Here is a 22828-nt window from a genome sequence, read left to right as displayed (position 1 = left end):
TGGCTGTTCTTTTACTGAATGGCTTCATAAATGCCAATTGAAATAATTATCAAGCCATTATGATGATTTGCATTAAAAATGGTAACTTAAGCAAGCAGCCCCTGTGTGTGGAGAAGGGCAGCTGGGGAGGGGGGTAGTTTGTAATGTTATAAAAGGGCCATTGAAGCCATACCAGCTTCCTGGCTTCCCGAGGATTACCACACTGTAGTTCACAAAAAGGTTATTCTTCCAGCTCTATTTATACTCACAGTACTTACAGTACATGTGCCCAGCACACCCATTCCTGGTATTGATTTGTGCCTATGCCCAAATTATCATCTGGCACAGATGAGGCAGGGGCTTCTGGAGATGGTGACGCAATGCTTGGAACGTGGCAGAAGAAAGGGCCTCTTCTTAACAACACTTCCTTTTGACCTAACATGAAGATACCAGAGGCTCTGAGTACCATTTCCTTTTTTTTTTTTTTTAACTCAGCTGTCTCATTAAAGCCTGTGGCTAGTGGCCAGTTGCTCTACCCTCTTCCCCTTTTGAGAGTCTACTTAAAAGAACAAGGCAGGATATTGTAGGGATTGAGTTTTCATTTAATTTGCCACTTTTCTCATTGAGGGAGGCAGTTTCTTAACAAATCAACATTTGTCAATGATGGTTTGTAAACATCATACTCCACTGGGTGAAAGATCTGAGAGAAGAGAGGACAGTACATTACTAGACACTGCTTCACTTTTGAAAGGTACAGGAGGAGGGACAGGGCCTAGATGAGGGATCATGTGGTCCTGGAAGCTATCTCAAGGCCGTGCTATAAACAATTGTTGAAGTTATCCAAAGACAGCCATGGAGCAGTTCAACTATTTTAGCTCCACTAGCTGTCAAACTTTAATGTGTCTGAAACTGCCTCGGGAGATCATTAATCATTCTGTTTTGTAGCCTCCATCCCCAGAAAATCTGATTCAACAAATCTGTGAAACCAGCAAGCTGTGCTTTGTAAAAGGACCAAGATGATTCTGATGCAGGTGGAAAAATGAACATTGCTTTTAAGAGTAAGCTATATCTAATAAACGTTTCTTTTTTTTTTTTTACTGAAAATCATTTATCTCTGATGTGAATGAGCCAGATCACTACACCATTAGCTTCTTTTGTAGAACAGTGTTAATAACAACCTACATGTGAACATCTTAAATTTGGTAGATGATGAATGTTATGATGAATGTTAGAATGCAGTAAACAATTTAATACTTTAATCTAACATTTGACCTTTACAAATAGTAGTGTCAACTTCAGAAGGACAACACAGTCGTTTTTTTTTTTAAAAGTTCAAATATTCAGGATATTTGGGTTAAAGATATTTAGAATATTAAATGCTGTCTTTTTGCTTAAAGGAGTATGATATAGTCACCATCAAGCTGCTATTGTAACTAATTTTAAGCTGGGGTAAAGTGACTTTTTGGACGATGGCACCAGTTATGTATATATCACATTTTTGTCAAACTTAAGCCTTGTAGGATTTCATGCTTATAAGTAACAATACACAAGGATCTAGCGATCAGTCCCTTGTTTCTCTTTAGAAAGATATCTACCTTTGTCCTTATAGATGTCAAATGTTATGTCATTATTTTTTTTAAAGGTGAACATTCAAACTGTGGAATTAGGAAAATACCCTTGCAAATAAACTACATAAAGGTAAAAATATACTTCAAATGTATATGGGTTGTTTTTGTTTATTTGTTTTACAATATTCTATAAAGTACACAGAAATCCTAAGTAGAGGGAAAAACTACTTCCTGTGATAAATGTAAGTCCACCAGTTTTGCATAACAATACTTAGAGGATAGTGGACACTTCAGTTTCCTAAGGAAGAGAAGAATGGAAGAGGATCTTCGATTCAGATTTTTTTGGGGGTGCTGCAAACCACTTTCTTTAAGAATGATTAATGGAAGTTGCCAAATCTCTGTTAAGTATTGTATTCATTGAATAGTGAAATACACTGGGTCTTCAAGGGGAATTTTTTGCAAGAGTCTGTATCTGAGTAGGTTCATGTAGACAATGGTTCTTGGATAGAGTAACTACTCCTCTCTAAATTGCAAGAACCGGGGTGGCTGAGAAACCCTATGTCATTTAACAGGAGAAGGCAACAGAAGAAACTAAGGTATCCTGATGGGGCAGTTGAAGCATCTCAGATTTAAACTTGACTTCCTCAAGTGCTGTGATAAGGAATTATATGTAGCACTAAAAGAGGCTTCATTCTTGCTCTGTATGCTGGGAGATGAATGATTCTCACCTTGATGAGCAAATTCCTAGACTGTACAGGGCTGCTGCATTAGGAGGTCACAGTAGAGATGACATTCAATTTTGGTTTTCAGATTCACTGGTTTCACTTATTTCTTTTTCTTTTTTAGTTTTAGTATCAATGAAACATGCTTTGGAGCTCTCCAGGGCAACCTCTGTCTTTCAGCTCCATTTACTGCCTTCATGTAGAAGAAATGATGCTCTCCATTCCGAGCTGTCTGCTGAATGGACTTTAATTTCCATCTTTATTTTTCCCTTTCTCCCTTTGCAAGGATCATTCTGTGAATCATAGTACGGTAGGATTCCACTATCTACAACAACCCAGCCAGGCTGGCCCAATTGTACAGAACCCCTCCACTACCTACAACAACCCAGCCAGGCTGGCCCAATTGTACAGAACCCCTCCACTACCTACAACAACCCAGCCAGGCTGGCCCAATTGTACAGAACCCCTCCACATTTCAGAGGCTGCCCTGTGCATTCTCTTGGCAAAGATCCAGCTGCACTGATGGAAGACACAACCAGGTCTGGGCAGCCCCTGGCCAGCCTCCTCCTCTGACCTTCATAGGACCACATTTCCCTCTGCTGATGCCACTGGGACATGGTGGCCTTAGGTGGCCCAACGGCAGGCTCCAAGTGAAGCTCCAGATCTGAAGCTTCCTTTCTGAAAAACAAAAAAAATGGTACTTAGTATTCACCATGAGGTAGATGGATCTTCTACAAGCAAGCACTCCAGAGTCTGTTAAATCATTATTTTTAGGTTTTGGATATTGGTGTCTTTCCTCTTAATGATCCCAGGATTCTAACACAGAACCCTCTTGAGACATTACAGTATAATTTTTAGGTGTTTGTTTAATTAAATCCTCAATGCAAGCAACATCAACAAGAACAAAATGACAGTTTAGGAAGAGAAGTTGGAATAGACTAAAGGAAATAGGTGAATGTCCAGGAAATACCTGTACCTAAATGTGTGCTTTTTAAGTTTTATCTGTATTTCTTCATGGAAAGTGTGAGGATTTTTTGTTCACTTGTTTGTTTGTTTTTAGATAAAATTTCAAGTGGTTTCGATGGTAATTCAAGAGCATTATTTAGATGGGTTCCAGATCACTGGGGGTGTGCTGTTCCATGTGACCTCTGCTCATTACTATATTCCCTGGAAACACGTGATCTACGATGGCCTGCTGTTTAAACTCAAAGCTAACCACTCAGTGTGGTTATTTCCTCCAAATACATCTTCTTCTACTAGGTTAAGTGTATTTAGTGATCACATCAATATTTGAAGTACTAACTGTGCGTACCTCTGCCTCCAGCATATGTAGTAGCAGGTCCTGACTTTTGAGGGCAATGTATTTCAGGTTTATTTTCCTGTAAAGTTTTTGAGGATGGGCTCAGAGATTCCAATGATCAACTACTCAGGTCTTCTCATTCCTGTTCTTTAAGGTACATTGGCAGTCAGAGCCTTCTTTCCCATTCATAAATTTTTATTTTTGCAGTGCTGGAGACTGAACCCAGGGCCCTGAGTGTGCTAGACATGTACTCTATCACTGAACTACACCTTAAGGACATCCAATATTTTATAATAGTTTTGGCATTGAGGAATTTCAAAAGAAGCCCCATAAATTAAAAGAAATGATAATGGTGACCATCTAAAATTTAACACCATAGTTCAAAGACAACCATATTAGAATCTCTAGCAAACAACAAATCATTATATACCTTTATTATTATTATCATAATTATTCCATGAAATTTTGTGTTCAAAAAGAAATGCATTATGTGCCAGTTTGATTGTAAATTTTCTAGACACTCTTGAGCCATGTTTCTAGACAGCGATATTTGCTATTCACAACTCAGTAATTATAACAAAACACTGGAAATAAAATAATGTGCAGTATGGACATTAAAGTGTACATGTGTCACATTATTAGTGATAATTCCTTTTGTGAGAATCTCTTGGAATTTTTCTTCAATGGTTTTGACTTTCACAATAACCTTCTGTCGTAGTTTGTTTTTTCTCAGAAGAAAACCCTGAGCTAAGGATATGGGTATAAGTGATTTACTAAGGAATAATTCCCAAGAGAAATCAGTAAGAAAGTGAGGATAGAAAGATAAGGAAAGAAAGAATCTGAGTGAGTGCTTGCCTGGATGTCTTAGAAATAGCCTGAGACCTTGGAGAACTGTGGAGTGTAAGTAACGTCTCATGTGCTTCAAACTCACCTAGAAAATGAGGCAATTCCATTTCCCAAGGACAATCAACTGAAGATTAAGAAATAAAAGATAGCAGGTAAGCTTATATAGCTGACCAAAGGAACACAGGGAAATCTGAGCAGGACACCAATTGTCTGCTTTATGATTTAATCATTGTTTTTGTTTATTTGTTTGTTTGTTTTGGTGGTACTGGGGATAGAATGTACATGCTTAGTCAGGCACTCTAACACTTGAGCCATTAATCATTGTTACCATTTGAATAGTAATAATAGAAAAATGGTATCAGTATAATTTCACCAGGATACCAGACAGCAGAAATCCACTTTAGCATCAATAAGAAAATGTGGATGAGTCAGCCACAATGCTATCAAATAGCCCAGAAGTGAAGGTGCCCTACAAGAGTGTTTCTTGAAATTAAATTAGAATCAGTGGCTCTTAATCCTAGGAAAGAATAAATCTCTCAGAATGAGGAAGCAAAAATATTTTAGCCATACAGGGAAATCAGAATTTTGATGGTTATGTGTCCAATATCAATCTGTTAAGTGGGTCCTGAATTATTTGAAGAATTGAGAGCCATGTCAAGTGCTTATGTCCTACTCTGACACAATTCCTTTATTTCCATCACCATTCCTCTTTACAACATGTTAGCTGGGATCACCTAGAAATGTTAAATTTAAATTGGAAGATGGGCATTGGTCAAGGTACTTCACTTCTTCTAACCTTAATGTCTTCAGTGACAGCACGAAGAAAATAAAACTTAATTCCCAGGATTTGTGTTATGATTAGATAAATAAGTAAAGTACATATAATCATGCTCACAAATTTTGTAAGTCAAGAATTAAGACAACACAATGGCTTCTTTGGATGGATTGATTCTACATTTTTGGGGGGGTGGTAAGCTGGAGTTTGAACTCAGGGCTTTGCACTTGCTACCCAGGTGCTCTACCACTTGAGCCATGCCTCCAGCCTGGATGACTTCTTTCTGTTCTGTGGTATCAGCAAGGAATACTAGATCGCTTGGGCTGCTGAAGAGGAATTCTCTGGAGGCAACTTTAGCATCACATGCTGCCTGTCAGCTGGAGATCTGTTGGGACTGTCAGCTGGAAGAACTCACATAATCTCTGCATGTGACCTGGGTTTCCTAATAGTATAGTGAAGTTCAGGACAGTCAGTGATCTTAGGTGGCCTCTCAGGGCTCCAAAGGAGGGCATCCCAGTTCAGAAGCCCCATATTGTATAATACAGTACGGTGATTGTAGTTAATGACAATAAGATATATTTCAAAATAACTAAGCAAGAAGATTTTCAATGTTCTTATCACAAAAATAAGGTAAATGTTTGAGATAATGGCTATGCCAACTAACCTGATTTAATCATTACAAAATGTATACATGTATCAAAACATGCATTGAACTTCATAAATATGAGTAATATATTTAGTAATTTTAAAATGATATAAAATTAAATAAAAATAACCCCCAAAGGCCAAAAGTATATCATCTTTTTTGACCAAATCATGCAGTCACTTATGGTCCAAACATCCTGACATGCAGCTCTGCTCTTACTGAGTTCTCTGAACTCAAACATAAACTCAGCCACAGGGCATTTTACTCACTGATAGAATCTTGCCTAACAAATAGAATTTCTGCTTTTCCAATAATTAACAGCAGGAAAAGGTCCATAGCACACTGAAGTTCTAAGTGAATGATATGCCTTAATAATTTCATTTCCCTGGTTGTTTTGGTGTAAATGAATAAAAAGTCAGATTTTTAGAAGCTAACATTTTCCATACTGCATCCTATGGAAAAATATTGTCTCTTGATATGGCATTAGTTGTTCTTTGAAAAATGTATGCCTTGCAAATAGAGTTTGTTGAATTATGAGACTGAATTACATGAAGCCAAACTGAATTCTGTTTTTTCCTTTATTGTTGTGCTTGGTAGGGGTACATTGTGGCATTTACAAAGGTTCTTACAATGTATCAACTGTATTCTCTTTATCCCCTCCTCCCCCCATTCATAGAATAGTTACAAGAGGTATCATTTTTGCATTTCTGTGCATGTGTACACATCTTTTTGCACTGTATTCACTCTCCTACTCCTTTTCCCCACTACCTCCCCCCTCCCACTGGTGCTAACCCTTCCTCTCTGGGCATAACCTGTTCCACCCTCCTGTTCTCTGATTTTGCAGAAGAGAAAAGAGAAAAGTTAAAGAGAAAAAGATGACATTTTTGCTTGTTTGAGATAAAGGTAGTTATACAAGGAGTTTCCTTGTGATATTTCCATGTATATATGTGTTATACCCCCATTTGGTCTATCTTCTCTAATTATCCATTCTACTGTAGTCCCTTTCTTGTGGTGGTTTCAGCTAGTTTAAGATTTTTATATTTACTCTTTTATAGAGAGTATATCAACCCTATTCAAGTTCTTAGTTTCCTTCTTTTTCCCTACCCCTCCTGTGCGTGACCTCACCTTAGTGTGACCAGTGTTTCATAATATTGCTGTGTTTGTATTAGGTCTATATTCCACATATGAGAGAGAACATGCAGCTTTTGGTCTTCTGAGTCTGCCTAACTTCACTTAAGATGATGTTCTCCAGTTCCAACCATGTACTTGCAAATGACAAAATTTCATTCTCCTTTGCAGCTGAGTAAAATTCCATTTTATATAAATGCCACATTTTCTTAATCCATTCGTGTCAGTACTGGGGCATCTTGGCTATTTCCATAGCTTAACTATTGTGAACAGTGCTGCAGTAAACACGGGTGTGCAGGTGTCTTTGTTGTAAGCTGAGTCACATTCCTTTGGGTATATTACTAGGAGTGTTGTTGGATCATATGGCAGATGTATTAGTTTTTTAAGGAGCCTCCATGCTGTTTCACATAGTGGTTGTACTAGCTTACATTCTCATCAGCAGTGTATGAGAGTTCCTTTTTCCCTTGCATCCTCGCCAACATTTGTTGTTGTTTGTGTTCTTGATGGTAACCATTCTAACAGGGATGAGGTGGAATCTTAATGTGGTTTTGATTTGCATTTCCTTTATGGTCAGAGATATTGAGCATTTTTTAATGCATTTTTTAGCCATTTGAACTTCTTCCTTTGAAAACGCTCTGTTCAGTTCATTTGCTCATTTCTTCATTGGGTCATTGTTTGGGAGTTTAGTTTTTTGAGCTCCCTATATATTCTGGTTATCAGTCCCTTATCTAATGTATACCTGGCAAAGATTTTCTCCCATTCTGTTGGTGAACTCTTCAATTTAGTAATCATTTCTTTGGTTGTGCAGAAATATTTTATTTCATGTAGATCCACTTGTCAATCCTTTCTCTTAGTTGCTGAGCCAATTGGAATTCTACTGATGAAGTCATTGCCTATGCCTATTGCTTCCAGTGTATTCCCTGCTCTTTCCTGTACTAGCTTCAAGGTTTCAGGCCTTATATTAAAACCTGAAATTAATTAAATTGATTAATAATAATCCACTTTGACTTGATAATTGTACAGGGTGACAAACATGGATCTAGTTTCAGTTTTCTGCAGGCAGATATCCAGTTTTCCCAGAAACATTTGTGGAAGAGGCTGTCTTTTCTCAATCATATATTTTTGTAAAATGGATTCTTTATTGTAGAACTTTCAGAATCTTCATTTTGGTAATGTGTGCTGTGAAATTCCAAGTGGTAGCTATCATTTGCAGCTCATTCCCAATGTATTTAACAAGAGTCAGAACACTTGGTTATCTGAATAAGACTTGTGACATGCTGGATGAGACTATTGATATGGATCATCAAGAAGATGAGGTGTAAAGATAGAAGATCTTTTCAAGTAGAGAGAGCATTGTATCTTATCCCCATATATATCTAATGAGACCAAGACTACTAATTTTGTAACAGGCTAACTGTTTGATAAGGCTGACATAAAGGGAAACTTTCTGTTGTATCTTAAGTGCCTGTGTGTATGCTTCCACAGCTTTTATTGGGAAAATCTGCAGTATTTATAAAAAGATAAAATTGAATCTTGCATCATTCAGTTCCCCACTGACTCTAACCCTATATTAAGTCCATTTTTATGTTCCCTAAGCCCCATTTTCTTTTTATTCCTTCTCTACTCAATATATTAATAAAAGTGAGCAATGAGGTAATTACAACAGTAGACCATTTTAAAAAACTGAAAATTCAGCTACTGAATAATACAAGTCACTATATAAATCATTGATAATCACACTAAATTAGAATAGCAACAAAAACTGTGAACTTCCTATGGAAATATCATGTTTGTATTCATAATTTAATCATCATAAGAAGGATGATTATAGTGCAATATGCTATTTTAAGAGACAAATAGATCTCATTTAATTAGTTTTTTTTTATTTCTAGGATATTACTATAATCATCTGTTTTTATTGTTGTTGCTAATCTTACTGGACCTGATTTATAAACTATACTTTATCATAGATGTGTATGTATAGGAATGAAACATAGTATACATAGGACTCTGAGCTATCTATAGTTTTAGGCATCCACTGAGAATTTTGGAATGTATTTCTCCCCCACAATGGGACACTATATATATCCTTCCATAGGTATTTTACAGCCAGTGATACCACTTTGTTATAATTGTAAAATTGTAATGTCTTATGCATATGTTTTTCCTCTACACATTTCCAACCCCTACTCAAAAGTAGCCAGTGTTAACAATTTCATGTTTCCTACAGATTATTCCAAGGCTTTTAAAATTCCTATCAATGATCTCATAGAATTATTTTGTTTCATTAGTTTTTCTGCATAAATAAGATTATAAGTTTATACTCTTCTTAAATTTGCTCTTTGATATTTAAAATATGGCTTAGCCACATTTTCATATCAGGACTTAGACACCTCATTCATTTTAACTGACCAGTATTGTGTATTAGACTACCATTCTTTCATTTGTTCAGTCACTAAGGAATCATTTATTACACATGTAATAAGTATCAGGTATTGTTATAGATAATGGGAATAAAAAAAGTTAATGTCCTGTCTTAAAGAGTTTATTTTGAAGGAAGTGTGAAACATGATAAATAAACATACAGTATAATTTCTAATATGATAACTGCTCTGAAGCTATAAAAACTGGGCCAGAAAAATAGGAACCTACACAATCTAGGGTGTAATTTGAGAAAGTGGTCTGGAGTGGCTCTGTGAGGAGATGACATCGATGATAATGGAGAGAATAAGATGCAACCATCTCATTGCTGATGGTAGAAAAATCTCTTGTCAGTTTCCCACTGCACACCCACACTGTCCTAAGGGTTGCATATTTTTTTCCTGCAATCCCTACCATTGCTTTGCAGGGAGCATAGCTCCTCTGTTACAAATGAGGAGAATTAAGCTTTTACCAGGTATCTTGCTCAGCACAGCACGTAAACAGGGCATCCTGCTTCTAGCCTTGGGGCTTTGCATTCATTCACTTATGGCCTCTGGCCTTAAGTGAGGTCCAACTTTCGTCAAAGTTATTGTGACTGGATCACATGTGAGATTACCTCCTTCAGGATGGAAGATTGCTTTAATTTATAAAAATCTCCTACTCTGTTACTCTCTGCTATAGACTTATAAAGATTCCATGATGACAGACAGGTAGCCCTTCTCAACAGAAAACACTAACGTGATTTTATTTCAAAGCAACTGACCTTTCTTCATCCTGGGTACCTGCTAATTTATCAAATATAGTAGATAAATTTTAAGCCACCATGTGTTCTATTAGGTGGGAAGAGTGGTCCTTGCTGCCAGGCACTACCAACCATACTTGCAGGTGTTTGATACTGACGGTGCAACTTCCTAATCTTCAAGAACTTTAAAAAGGGTTGGGGTCTCTCCTAGAAGATCCAATAGAAATTACAAAGATTTTCATCATCCATTCTTCTGAGGTAATTCTGCAAGCAGCTCAGAGAGGAAAAGAAATGTTTTTTTCCCTGCATGCACCACAACAACATCCAAAATCAAGTCATACAGGGGCCCTGTTCAGAGGCAGCTTCTGATTGAAATCACAATGTGCAAAATTACTCTATGGAGTCCCTGTAGGGAGTTATACTCCTTCTCTAATGGTGCTAAATTGTGTAAGCTTCCCTAGAGAGATCATTCTCATCTTTAAACACATGAAGAAAATGTCTGCTGAGAGTCTTTCCCTAACAATGACCTTGTACAGATCTTTGCCTTCTTCATTTTCACATCCACTACTGGTTTGCTCTCCTAAAACATTTCATTTTCTTTAGTAAATATGTTACAAAAATACTTCATTTCACTGTTGTTGCATACCTTTGGAAATTTTTATGCTCATGGGTATTTCTCCAGGTTGACAACTAGAAGTGAAATTGATGAAACAAAGGACATGTACATTTTTAAAATAATTTAATATATCAAATTCCCTACATTAAAGACTTTACCAATGTACTTTATTAGTGTTCATTGCTTCCTAGTTCCTCAATTGTCAATGATACAAAAAATGTATTAATGAATACTAATGTAGTTGAAAACTACAGCATACTCTCATACATTTCTTAGCCATACCCATTCTTCTACAAATTCCTTGAATATATTTTGAATGTTTTATTTTCTTTCTCTTTCTTTGTTTCTTCTCTCTCTCTCCTCTTCCTCTACTTCTTTCTATGTAATGTTGTGCTGTGAATTGAACCCAGAGTCTTTCATATGATAGACAAGCACTCCACTACTGAGCTATATATCTCCAGCCCTATTTTGCCCATTACTTTATTTATTACTTAATGGAACTCTCTTACAAAACCAATAAAGGATGAAACCTTTATTAGGAAATCATGATTGACTTATTTTCATTCCTTCCATGGTTATCAGTATTTAATATGCCTTTGACAACTGTTTTGCCTTTTGTATTTTCCTGGAAAAATCATTGAACTACTCTTTGTTGTCAATCAACTAATAAGAATCCTGAGTACCAACACTCTTCATTAATTAACTGTGCTAAAATTATAACTGTAGGAATGTACTATTTTGGGTGTGCAAGAATTGCTTAATCCCAATTGTTAAAAAATTTGAAGTTAATCCCATTCTTTCTGAGTTCCTAGGTTGTTTACTCTTGGGAAAGAAACACAAACAAAAAAATAACAAAATAAAGAACAATTTCCTGTTTCTAAGAGATGTGGCTTTGCAAGACATTGTGGACATCAAATAGCTCTTACAAAACATTTTGATGAGCTAAGTGTAAACTATTCTGAAACATATGGATTAAATTTCCTTAGGAATAACTTGGGCTTAAAAATTAAGTGAAAAACATTCAATCAAACTAAATTTCCTTTTTGCCAACTACAAAGATAGTTTAAGATAAATGACAAATCCCAATTATGGGATTTCTTAATAAAAGGATGTGTGAATGCCCTAATAAAAACTCAACTTCATTCTAGATCCTTCGTATTAGAGGAAAGAATCTCAACTTCTCTAACTCTAGACCCTCTGACCTAATGACTCTATTGGTGATAATAAAGGTTAAATAAACATAACTTATAGTAAGATTTATTTTATTCCTTGGAGAACAACTTTCAGGGTTGCCTCTTCTGACCAAGATATCCACCACCATATTTCTTGTTTATAAATTAAAGTTCCTGGCTGAATTTTTGTTAATTCCAGTGCATACCACTTGACCTCTTGGAACAGTTATAAATGGTTGTCCACTTCTATCTAAATCCAGGTGTGGTAACTTGAGCATCCATCCAGCTTAAAACCTGAGTCAGTCTTCTAGATATACTTTTCATTATACATAAGGAAGAAAGTGGAAAGACGATTTTAAGCTCCTAGAGCTAAATCCAAGAGAAAATTTCTCTTCTATCTGCAGAGTGTTTTCTAGACCAGGATTACTAGAGCCTGAAACAAGACCTATGCATTGCTTACTGTGCCTAGGATGTTTTGAAAAGTCATCTAGTGTAAAAGATGTGACTCTATGAGATGAGATGCATTGTACCAATTATTATTATTTTAAGGGGTAAAAAGACTGCAGATATCTACACAGTCTATGGAGACTGACAAACAGATAAATTAGATGCTGATTATTTGTATTAAATAGTTCTCCTTTGGAAATCAAATTAACCTACATGAGAATTTCTTTCAAGATATATTTTATAAATGATACATTTCCTAACTGCTTCAGAGAGACTGCTGATAATTTATTATGAAGTGTTCTCACTTCAAACTCACTACAACTAAATTAATTCCTGGGTATTTCTTCCCAAGTCAGTACTATTTTTGTTGTCCAAACTATGTTCCTCCTGTAAGATACATGGAGCAATGGCATAGACATAGGATACAGGATCAGAGGACTGAGTTTGTGTACTGACTCTGATCACTTTAGCTGAGCATCCTTGGACAAACAATGACTTCTCTGATTCTCATTTTTCACTTCTGGAAAAAAAAAACAGAAGAAATATCTTCAACCTATAAAATGAAATACAAATGTCCTCATGCTTATGTTTATTCTCCAATTCTAGTACTAGTATCCTTTATTCTCCAATGACCTAGACTTCAATCATTGCTGTTTCTTTTTTGAAATTACATCTTTTCCCTCCTCCAGATAAGTTACCTCCTATGGTGTGACGTTATCTCTGTTACCTCTTCCCAACTTGTCCTTCATACCACCTCTAGGTAAAGATAAATTTTCCTCACCACAAAAAGTAACCATGTGAAGTGACAGGTTAATTAACTTGATTTAGTAACTTCATAATGAATACATAAGTCAAAATGTCATGCTGGGAATCCTAAATATATTCAGTTTATATTTGTCAAAATAAAATTTTAAAAAGATGTAGATATAACTTTCTGAATCATAGTTTTGAAGGAAGAACACAGGTAATTATTACGCTTATTTACTCCCTATAATTTCAAATCCTTTAGCCTTATAAAAGATGTGGAGATAGAGATGTATTTCTTTATACACACACACACACACACACACACACACACACACTTGTAAAATAAGACTAAGGAGTTCTTTAATGCCTTTCTGAGATTAAAATAACAGAAACTTGGAGCAATGACAGTTATTTGAACTTTTAAAAAATTTTTACCAATTATCAAAATAACTAATATTTATCAGGTAATTATATGTACTAAGTATTTTTTTTAATTCTGAGGATGAATTAGTAAACATTGATCCCATAGAGTTTAAAGCCCAAAAGACTAAATGATATTAATCTAATAATCACATAGGTAAGTGCAAATTGTGATGAAAGTAAGTAGCGTCAGTCCTTAAAAGATATTTGCAGAGAAATTTGATGAAGTCAGGGAGTTCAGACAAACCTCAGGATGAGTAATGATTGACATGAAGTACGTCACAATTGCAGAAGCTAAATAGTATACTAAATTTGGGAGTGGATGTTAAGAGTTGAGAAAATCATTCCAGACATAGGATTGAGCAGACACAAAGGTTCTGTGGCAGAATGAGAAGTTTGAGAGACAATGAGTGACTGAACGTAGCTAGTGCAGAATGACTGAGATAACCTGGAACCTCAAAAAGACTGGAGATAAAATTTGGGGTTTCAATGAAGATTCACTTTGTTAAGTACTCTAATTAATTTAAAGAGAAGAGACTTATTACAGGAACTTTAATTAGTTGCCAGAATTTTGGAAGTACAAGAGCCAGGCTTAAATTCTACACAATTAATAGGGAACCCAGACAGGGGAAATTGCAGAGAAAATTGCATAATTTCCACTACTGATGTTTTAACACCTGCCCAGACAGAAGGTGAACACCAAAAACACTACTGTAGCTATTCCCAAAAAACAAATACATTCACCACCACCTTGTTTAGCAAGAGAACAACCCAATTTTGCAGTACTTGCCATGCACCTTCAAATACCACAAGGAAAGAGCTGCTAGGTGGAAGCCAGCCACATGTCTGTACACCAGCAATGCAGGGAGCACGGGCAGTGTTGGTTAGGAATTCCGTTTGAGGAGGAAAGATTAAGAAAACAATGAATAATTGTAATAGGAAGGGGAGGAGAGAGATATTCATTCAAAAGGTTTAGGGCATTGAAAAATGACAGATTTTGCACAAAGGTAAAATCTGGCTGGAGATCCATATTTGTGAATTAGTGACACTATTATTGTAATTAAAGCTGAGGACACAGATGAGAGCATCAGGTATGTATATGAGTTCATCTGGAGTGGGAGATTCTAGAATATCCTCTCTGTAGATGCTTGACAGGCAATGCTTCAAGTGCTGGAAGTAGTCCATAGGAATGTGACACACAATTTTCAAGCAGATAATTATAATATAGCAAAGGTAAATTACATATTTAACATTTAATAATTATGTTAAAATCATTTATAGGGTATTCAGAAGAGAATTGCACAGTGTTTCTCAGATAGAGGGTGTTCAGATAACAGAGGAGATGCAAGGGAATCCAAATTTGTATCTCTCTTCTTATTCACTTATCCAACTCCCAGCTACAGACTAGCCCTCTGGTATTTTACCAGCATTTCACTTTCAATGTATCCAAAATTATATTTATTACATCTTTTCCTTCTTCCTTTTTCCTATTTGTTCCTATTTCTGCATTTACTCTCATGACCAACTACCTGATTTTTTGTCCAAGTTAGAAATAATATCTCCCCAATCTGACATCTCTCCTTGATTCTAGTACCAGAGCCCTGGGTTAGCCCTGGGGACACATCCACAGCAATTGCAGAAGCCTCCTAGTAACAATCTCAGCAATCAAATCTCTTCTATCTCTAGAGAAGGCACCCAAAATTTTTTATGTAAAAAACCAAAGAGTTTTGGCATTGCAGGGCAAAGTCTCTATTTTAAGTATTCAACTCAGTTCTTATAGTGAGAGAGTAAGCACAGCAATCTGTAAATGAATAGGTGTGGTTGTGTTCCAATAAAACTTTTGAAGTTTGTTGACAATTCTTGTGGAAGAAGCCCTTAGAGCACTGCCCTTTGCAAAGCCTCTTTATGAGTTGCTGCTGAGCTACTCTGCTTCTCCAAGCTGTATTCAGCTGTATTGATTGACTTTGTTTCTGTGCCTTTGCACATGCCACTTTTGCCCTCCTCCTATTCTATCTCTACTCAAATCCTTATCTTTTTAGACCCTATTAGAATGTGAATGCTCTCTGTCTGAGCAAGACTCTCATTATTTTTCTCCAGAATGCTATACCTAGCTATAGTGGAACTTGATCAAACTCTGGTGTGAGTGTCGTGTTGAAAACTGTTTCTCACACTTGATAAGTACTTACAGCATTTAACACAGATGTCTGACAAAAAATCAAATGTCTGATAAAAAATGAGTGAGAAAATAGCCAGAAAGGGGAGAGAAACAGTGCAGAAAATTCTTTAAAAAATTTGAGTTGACAAATAAAAAAAGTTAAAGGAGAAATACTCTATTCTAACAACTATGATATAAGACTATCTATAGAGCTGATGGGTGCAGCTCAGTGGTTGCTTGCATGTCTGAGGTTTGTGTTTGATCTCCCAAACTGCAAAACCAACAAGCCAAAAGGCTAGATGGAATAAACTAAATTCATAGGAAAAAATCAGGAATTTCCATAATTTCAGGAATTGAGAAAAATTCCCAAGTCTGTAAAAATCCTACAGTGTTTATTTTACTTTTATTCTGCACACTTTGGTGCTCAGTGATAATTTAGCCCATGATATTTTTATTTTAAAAGGTAGTGTCAAAGCAACAAAGTATTAGCTTAGGAAAGAAATCTATAGTGTGGAAAACTCTAACACAGTGGACAAGGCAAATTGTATGCAGGGGTCTATCTCACACTTCCCTTGAAATCCTATCAAGCACAAAATTCTGAGTGAGCTACACCCAGAACTCTGTCTCAATGAAGAATTGTTGCCATTCATCATTTCATATCCTCCTTCTCAAGATACACCACAAACACAAGCTTGATGTTAAATGAAGGAGCACTGATCCGTTTAAGAGAACATATTTAAAATTTAATGTTCAATAATAGTGAAAAGAGTAATTGATGTGTGGGTATCAGACTTTTGGGTGGTTTTCGGGAGTTTCTTCTGGTTTGTTTTCTATTTTTTGCATACTAGGGTTTGAACTCAGGGCTTAGGGCTTTATGCTTGCTAGGCAAGTGTTCTACCACTTGAGCCATGCTGCCAGTCCTTTGTGCTTTAGTTTGTCCATGGTCCAGGCCAGCCTTGGACCATGATCCTCCTACCTCTGAATCCCAAATAGCTGGCATTACAAGTGTGCACTACTATGCTTGGCCAGATTCATCTTCTTAAGTCTCAGGGTGACTCTATCTATATCTCTTGGGTGTGACACAGGTTGAGTCATTTCACAGTTGTCAATATTGGAGAATACTTGAAAAGAGAGAAAACTAATAATTTAGCATTAACTAAACAGATGGGAATATGTCTATTGAATAGTCATTAAATGTCTGTGGTCTTGAGCTACAAGGGCAACATTTCTTTCAAAGGTCTCTGCTTTGGCCAGCTCCTTCTCTTGTATAGAACACATTGAGTCATTAGAACAGGACACCGCTGGTGCTCTGCCTATGTCCTCTTTAGAAGGCTCATTCCCTCCCAGCAGAGAGAGACCTGCTGTCCACATTAGCTGCTACAGCTTTCTAGATCATGTCTTCTCTCATCTCTGGAGAGTTGTCCTAGGCTGACCAGGAACCTCTTCTTCAGGGAGATGGGGTGTGCATGCCTGGCCCTCTCTCTTGCCTTGTGTTGGACCAGGGCTGTGGAGCGGTTGACACTGCAGCGCCCACTGTGAGATTAGGTTAAGGTCAGACCCTACACGACCCCAGGCCTTTGTTCAGCTTCCTGCCTTGGCCTGGCCTGCTTCCTTAAATCTATCCTTGAGGGCTCCTTTAATACCTCACATTGCATATGGAGCCCCATCCCAGGCTGCTGTCTTCTAGAACTTTCACTCTGAAGCAATTGAGGCATCTTGTGATTCCTGCAAGGGTAGGGATCATCCAGACGACCTAATATGGAGTAAAATTATGGAAAAATAGAGGTATGTTGCTAATAAATGAATTCATTTATGTCTTCAAACTCTCTTTAATCAATATTAAATGCTATTAAGAGCTTATTAATCTTTGGACTTTTATGCTAAAATTAAAGTTCCAAAACTAAATTTAAATAATTATGTCAAACACACACACACACACAGAGAAAGAGAGAGAGAGGATAATCATGAGGATTCAGAATATTCTGGAGCTCTGTTTTCTTTCCTTTCCCCTTTCTTATTTTTAAAACCATCACTAGCCAGAATGCCTGCTGCTTCCACAGGGCTAACACTAACAGACCAAAAGAGCCACCTATTCTCAGCATAATTTGCCTTCAAAATTTTTAAATCCCCAATTATCTGGCTTGCTATGACTTACAAAATCTTGTAGTTATTTTTAAAGTATCCAGTTTATCTCCCTGCATTGAAAGAACCCTTACACATAGAGAAACTGTGTTTCCTGTCAAAGCTTTGGATCTACTTAGGTCTAATGGAGTTTCTTTGTTTCTTGAGAAAACCTTTCACCCTCAGACCAGCTGCTAAAGTCGAGCACCACAAACGTTTCTTTCAAAGTGATTCTGGAAAACCATATGCTGGAATCTAAATTTCTTAAACTTTAACACACAAGATCAGAGCTCCACATCTTAATAGCCATATAACTCTATAAAGAAATATCCCTGATTTCTCTGATAGCTCATCACCACATAAGGAAGGAAAAAAGGCTTCATGAAAGCATTCCACCTGTATTGCTGGCAGATGACTTATAAATGTCGCACAGACACTGACAGGGGCCTACTACTGGCTCGTAGAAGAAGCATTAAATAAACGACTGGACATCTGCTGATAAATACACAGCAAACAAAAAATGCAGTCCAGAGCCAAGCATGTGCACAGTGTGGGCCCCATCTCTGCTCATAAACCAAGCAATGTGTTCTGCTAATCATTAGCAGAGTTATTGATTTTAGATGTGTATCACACAGCTATAATTTTGTCAGAGAGTAGACCACATAAGTTGTTCTTTTTCTGGTTGTTTCATTTTGTCTTATTCCAAGAGTCCGTAAATTGACGACCGGGACAAAAATTATAATTGACATCATCTGTGGGAAATATTTCATAAAACAACAGGCCCAGATGTAGGATTAAAGCCATGTGGTAGTAAAATACCCCACTGCAAAAGGGCCAGGATCCATGATTTCTTATGAAAACAGATGTGCTCTTACTCCCTCTCCTTGTTTTTCAATGCTTTTTTTTTTCAACTCGAAATAGTTCCTCCCTCCAACTTCTCTCTCTGTCTCTCTCTGTCTCTCTCTGTCTCTGTCTCTCTCTCTGCACGTTTGCACTGGAAATAGTTCATAAATGGATTACAGATGCAGGCATGTTCTTTAAAATCCTAACCATCGCAATCTCTGAAATAAAATAAATGAAACGTTTGGGGACATTACATTGAACTATGGTGAAGGTAATGAAGATGGTGCAAAAATGTCTGCTTGGCATCACTGACATGACGGTATGATCTCCTTCATAATGCTAACTGGGGACCAGAGAGCAGGAAGTAATTCAACATGTGTCCATAGCTGCAGACATGGGGAACTCCTTCTGTAGATCTCAGTTCTGTTGGAGAAGCTCTCATCCTTAGAGTTTGGACAAGCTGGTAGAAGGTCAACTGTGGACTTTCTATCTTCTGTGAAGACAGGGTACTGGAAAATTAAAGCCCTACATGTCTATCTTCTATTGGTTCAAATTTCTTTACTTAATGATTTCTCCTTTGGAAATGTTGGGAACTGGAAGACAGGAACCCTGTGGCACAAGACAACTAATGTCTAAGTGCTTTGAAGAACTGTGCACAATCGTGCTTCTGCCAAAGACTCCCATGTCATATGGAATTCATTGCAATATCACTGATTATAGTCAATTAATTCCACATTTAACTCGGCAGCTCAGCCTCAACCTCCAGAAATGGGCCAACATGGCTTAGGGTTAGGAGACTGTAATAAAGGGTAAAGGAAACTAAATTTCTATCATGTCTCCCTGCTAAGATTTCATCAGAACAGTGACACTTTCCAACTCTCCCCTTTCAGCCTCTCAAATGCTGAAGCAAACAGTACATAAATTTGTTTAGAACCAGGAAGGCCCTTATTCCAATTTCCCTACCAAATTCGTTTCTTCTGTCTTCTTGGGGTTGAATGCAGACTAGAACTCAAGGCACCAGCTGGATTTCAGCAGACTTGAGCTGAGTAAGAACTCAAGATGCTCATTTTGATGTCCTCTTCTTAGCATCCTTCCTCTTGCTAGTTCCTCAGATGTTCATCTCAGAATTGAATATCTTTGTGTGTCCTCTGTAAAAATGCATTAAAGAAGACATGAAGAAGGAAGAGGGGTACAGGATGAAATGACGATAAAGGGCCAGGGGAAAAAGCAGTGATTATGACTCTTCCTCAGGTATCAAAGAAAATACAGAATATTTTCATGAGTTTTTATGACTCTTTTTCTTTTGTTATTACAGAAATGAAGGCTGAAAAAATAAATGATCCATCCATCTCAAAGTAAGTTTAGTGTATTGTTTAATGAGTAGGTAGAGGGGAGGGAACAAATGGAGAAACTCAACCAAGGGCATTAGCCATGTACTATATTGACCACTGATCACATAACTGTTAATGTGGTGGCCGCTTTTATAGTTTTAGGATGTTTAATCATCTGAATAGCCATATAAGACAGATATTATTACAAACTTTACAAATAAGGAATTTGAATCTCAGAAAGAGTAAGTTGCTTTTCCAACATTACACAGAGAATGGATGAAGGAGACAGTCCTGAGATATCCAAATCTTACCCTGGTCTGTTTGACTCAAGATCCACATTCTTATCTTTGACATAGCACTGCTTCTCAGCTTTGGCTTCAGCCACTTCTGTTAGCAGTATAACCTAAGTTATCCAGAAATCTCAATCTTATTCTAGATACTTGGGAAAATGACTGTTTTCAGTTGTGTCTGGGTGAAATGCTGCTGGATGTCTCTACTTTTTGCTGGAAGTACATTTTTATTCTGAAATTTTATTGTGACAAAATGTAAATGTATAATATGCTATTTAACTATTTTTATTTATTTATTTACTTATTTTTGCTGGTCCTGGGGGTTTTGAATTCAGGACTTTGCACCTGCTAATAAGTGCTCTATTGTTTGAGCCATGCCTCAGTCCTTTTTTCTTTAGTTTGTTTTTCAGATAGGGTCCCATGCTTTTATCCACATGGGCCTTTGTCTCCAGAGTAGCTGGGATTACAGGGATGAAACACTTTTTCTTTTTTTGAGCCACAATCCTCTTTTCTCTGCCTCTTGAGCAGCTGCATATGCCACCATGCCCATTCCTAATTATGTTTAAATGTACAATTCAGTCACATTAGTTGCATTTTCAATGTTGTACAGCCATCATCATCTATTTCTAAAACATTTCCATCACCCCAAACAGAAACTGTACTTATTAAAGCACTAAGTCCCTATTCTCCTCTCCGTCCTTCCCCTAATAACCTCTAATCTACATTCTTCCATGTGAATTTCTATATTGTATGTATTTCATAGAAGTGAAGTCACATGGTATCTGTGCTTTTCTGTCTGGTTTATTTCACTTAGCACATCTTTAATGTTCAATGATTTTTGTAGTGTATCAGAATTTTACTCTTTCTTATGGCTGAATAATATTCCACTGTATGCCTGACATTTTTTTAGCCATTGATCGGTCAGTAGACACTTGTATTGTCTCCACCTTGAGTTACTGTGACTAATGCTGTTATAATATTGGTGTATAAGTATCTGCATTAGACCTATTTTCAGTTCTTTTATTTACCTAGGAATAGAATTATTGGGTCATATGGCAATTCTATATTTAAATTTTTGAGGAACTATCAAATGGCATTTCACATCAGTGGCACCATTTTACATTCCCATGAAAAATATACACGTTTTCCAATTTCTTCTTATCCTCTCCACTACTTGTAGTTTTCCATTATTATTATTGTCTTGTTATTATTATTATTTTCATTATTATACTTTTAGGTAGTAGGTGGTATCTCACTGTGGATTTGATTTCCATTTCCCTAGTGACTAATGATACTGAGCATTTTTCCAAATGCTTATTGGCCTATAAAGGTCAATAACTACTTTTGAAAAATGTTTACTTCCATCCTTTGCCCATTATTATTGTATTTTATTTTTTGAAGTGCTGGGGATCCAACCCAAGGTCTCATGCCTGCTAGGCAAACACTCTATCACTAACCTACATCCCCAGCCCTAACCAGTTTTTAATTGGGTTGTTTACCTTTTTTTGTTGTTTGTTTTCTTTTGTAGGAGTTATATACATATTTTCAATATTAAAACCTTTTTCTGATATAGTATATTAAAATATTTCCTCCCTTTCTTTAGGCTGTTTTTTTTTCACTTTCTTGATAACCTTTGGTGCACATAAATTTTAATTTTGATAAAATCCAGTTATCCTTTTTCCCTCTTTTATTGTCTGTTCTTTTGGGGTCATATATAAGAATTCATTACCAAATTCAAGTTTATAAAGGGTATCTCCTAATGATTTTTGTGGTTTTAACTCATATATAGGCTACTGATCCATTTAGAATTACATTTTGTAATGTAAACTAAGATAAAAGTCCAAGTTCATTCCTTTGCCATGTTAATAACTGTTTTTCTCAGCACCATTTATTGACGAGAGTATGTTTTAATTTAATTCCCAAAGCAAGATCTGAGGGCTAAAGTTAGGGTCCAAGGATAAAAGTAGGAATGCCTCCATGGAATTGTTTTTCCAGTAACCGTGCTGTATAGATATACTCACATTTTATACACAACTGACTTAATTCAATGATTATTCTGTTCAAACACAAAATTTTATTTACTTTGTCCTTTAACGAGCACTGCTGAGATTTAAAATTGTAGAACCATAAAGACAAAGTGTTTCTATAGTCACAAATGATTGGTTGTTGGGGTATTAGAATGTGGGAAATACATCTATAAATTGGAGAGAAAGTTACCTGTTATTAACTATAGGGGGACATGGCCACCTTTGTGAAGTTACTGTTTGAAATCTCAGTAGCAGAACTGGAAACATAGCAGCAAGTTCTAGTGGGGATTTCTGATAGGAAAAGCTTTAGCATTTGTCTCTGGGCTCCCATTCTTGGTTTACAAGAAGAGTATGTGAAATCAGTCCTGCCTTGAACTGGTGGAAAGGCAGTGATGGGTGAGGTGAGCAAAGAAGCCCTTTAGTTTCTAATAACCACCCAGTTTAAGTGAGGAATTAAAGTCTTGAATGGGAGAATGAGTGGAGGAGTCTCATCCTACCTGCAAAGTAGGTGAAAAGAAAGATCACATCTCAG

At 36.6% G+C, this 22828-nt stretch overlaps 1 long non-coding RNA gene and 1 pseudogene across 1 annotated transcript in view; both read right to left on the bottom strand.

Annotated features, from left to right (window-relative positions):
* Positions 1 to 5721, bottom strand: part of LOC109678579 (pleckstrin homology domain-containing family A member 3 pseudogene) — a 127061-nt pseudogene extending 121340 nt beyond the window's left edge.
* A 9365-nt stretch (positions 5722 to 15086) lies between these two features.
* The window catches only part of LOC141423375 (uncharacterized), a 42454-nt gene continuing 34712 nt past the window's right edge, over positions 15087 to 22828 (bottom strand). The window contains exon 3 of the long non-coding RNA XR_012448174.1: positions 15087 to 19796. This is a non-coding gene — a long non-coding RNA (uncharacterized lncRNA). The remainder of the gene's footprint in view (positions 19797 to 22828) is intronic.

This window comes from Castor canadensis, chromosome 5 (genome assembly GCF_047511655.1).
Source record: "Castor canadensis chromosome 5, mCasCan1.hap1v2, whole genome shotgun sequence".
Classification (NCBI taxonomy): Eukaryota; Metazoa; Chordata; class Mammalia; order Rodentia; family Castoridae; genus Castor; species Castor canadensis.
Note: the sequence above shows the minus strand (reverse complement) of the source record. Positions and strands in the feature narration are given on the sequence as shown.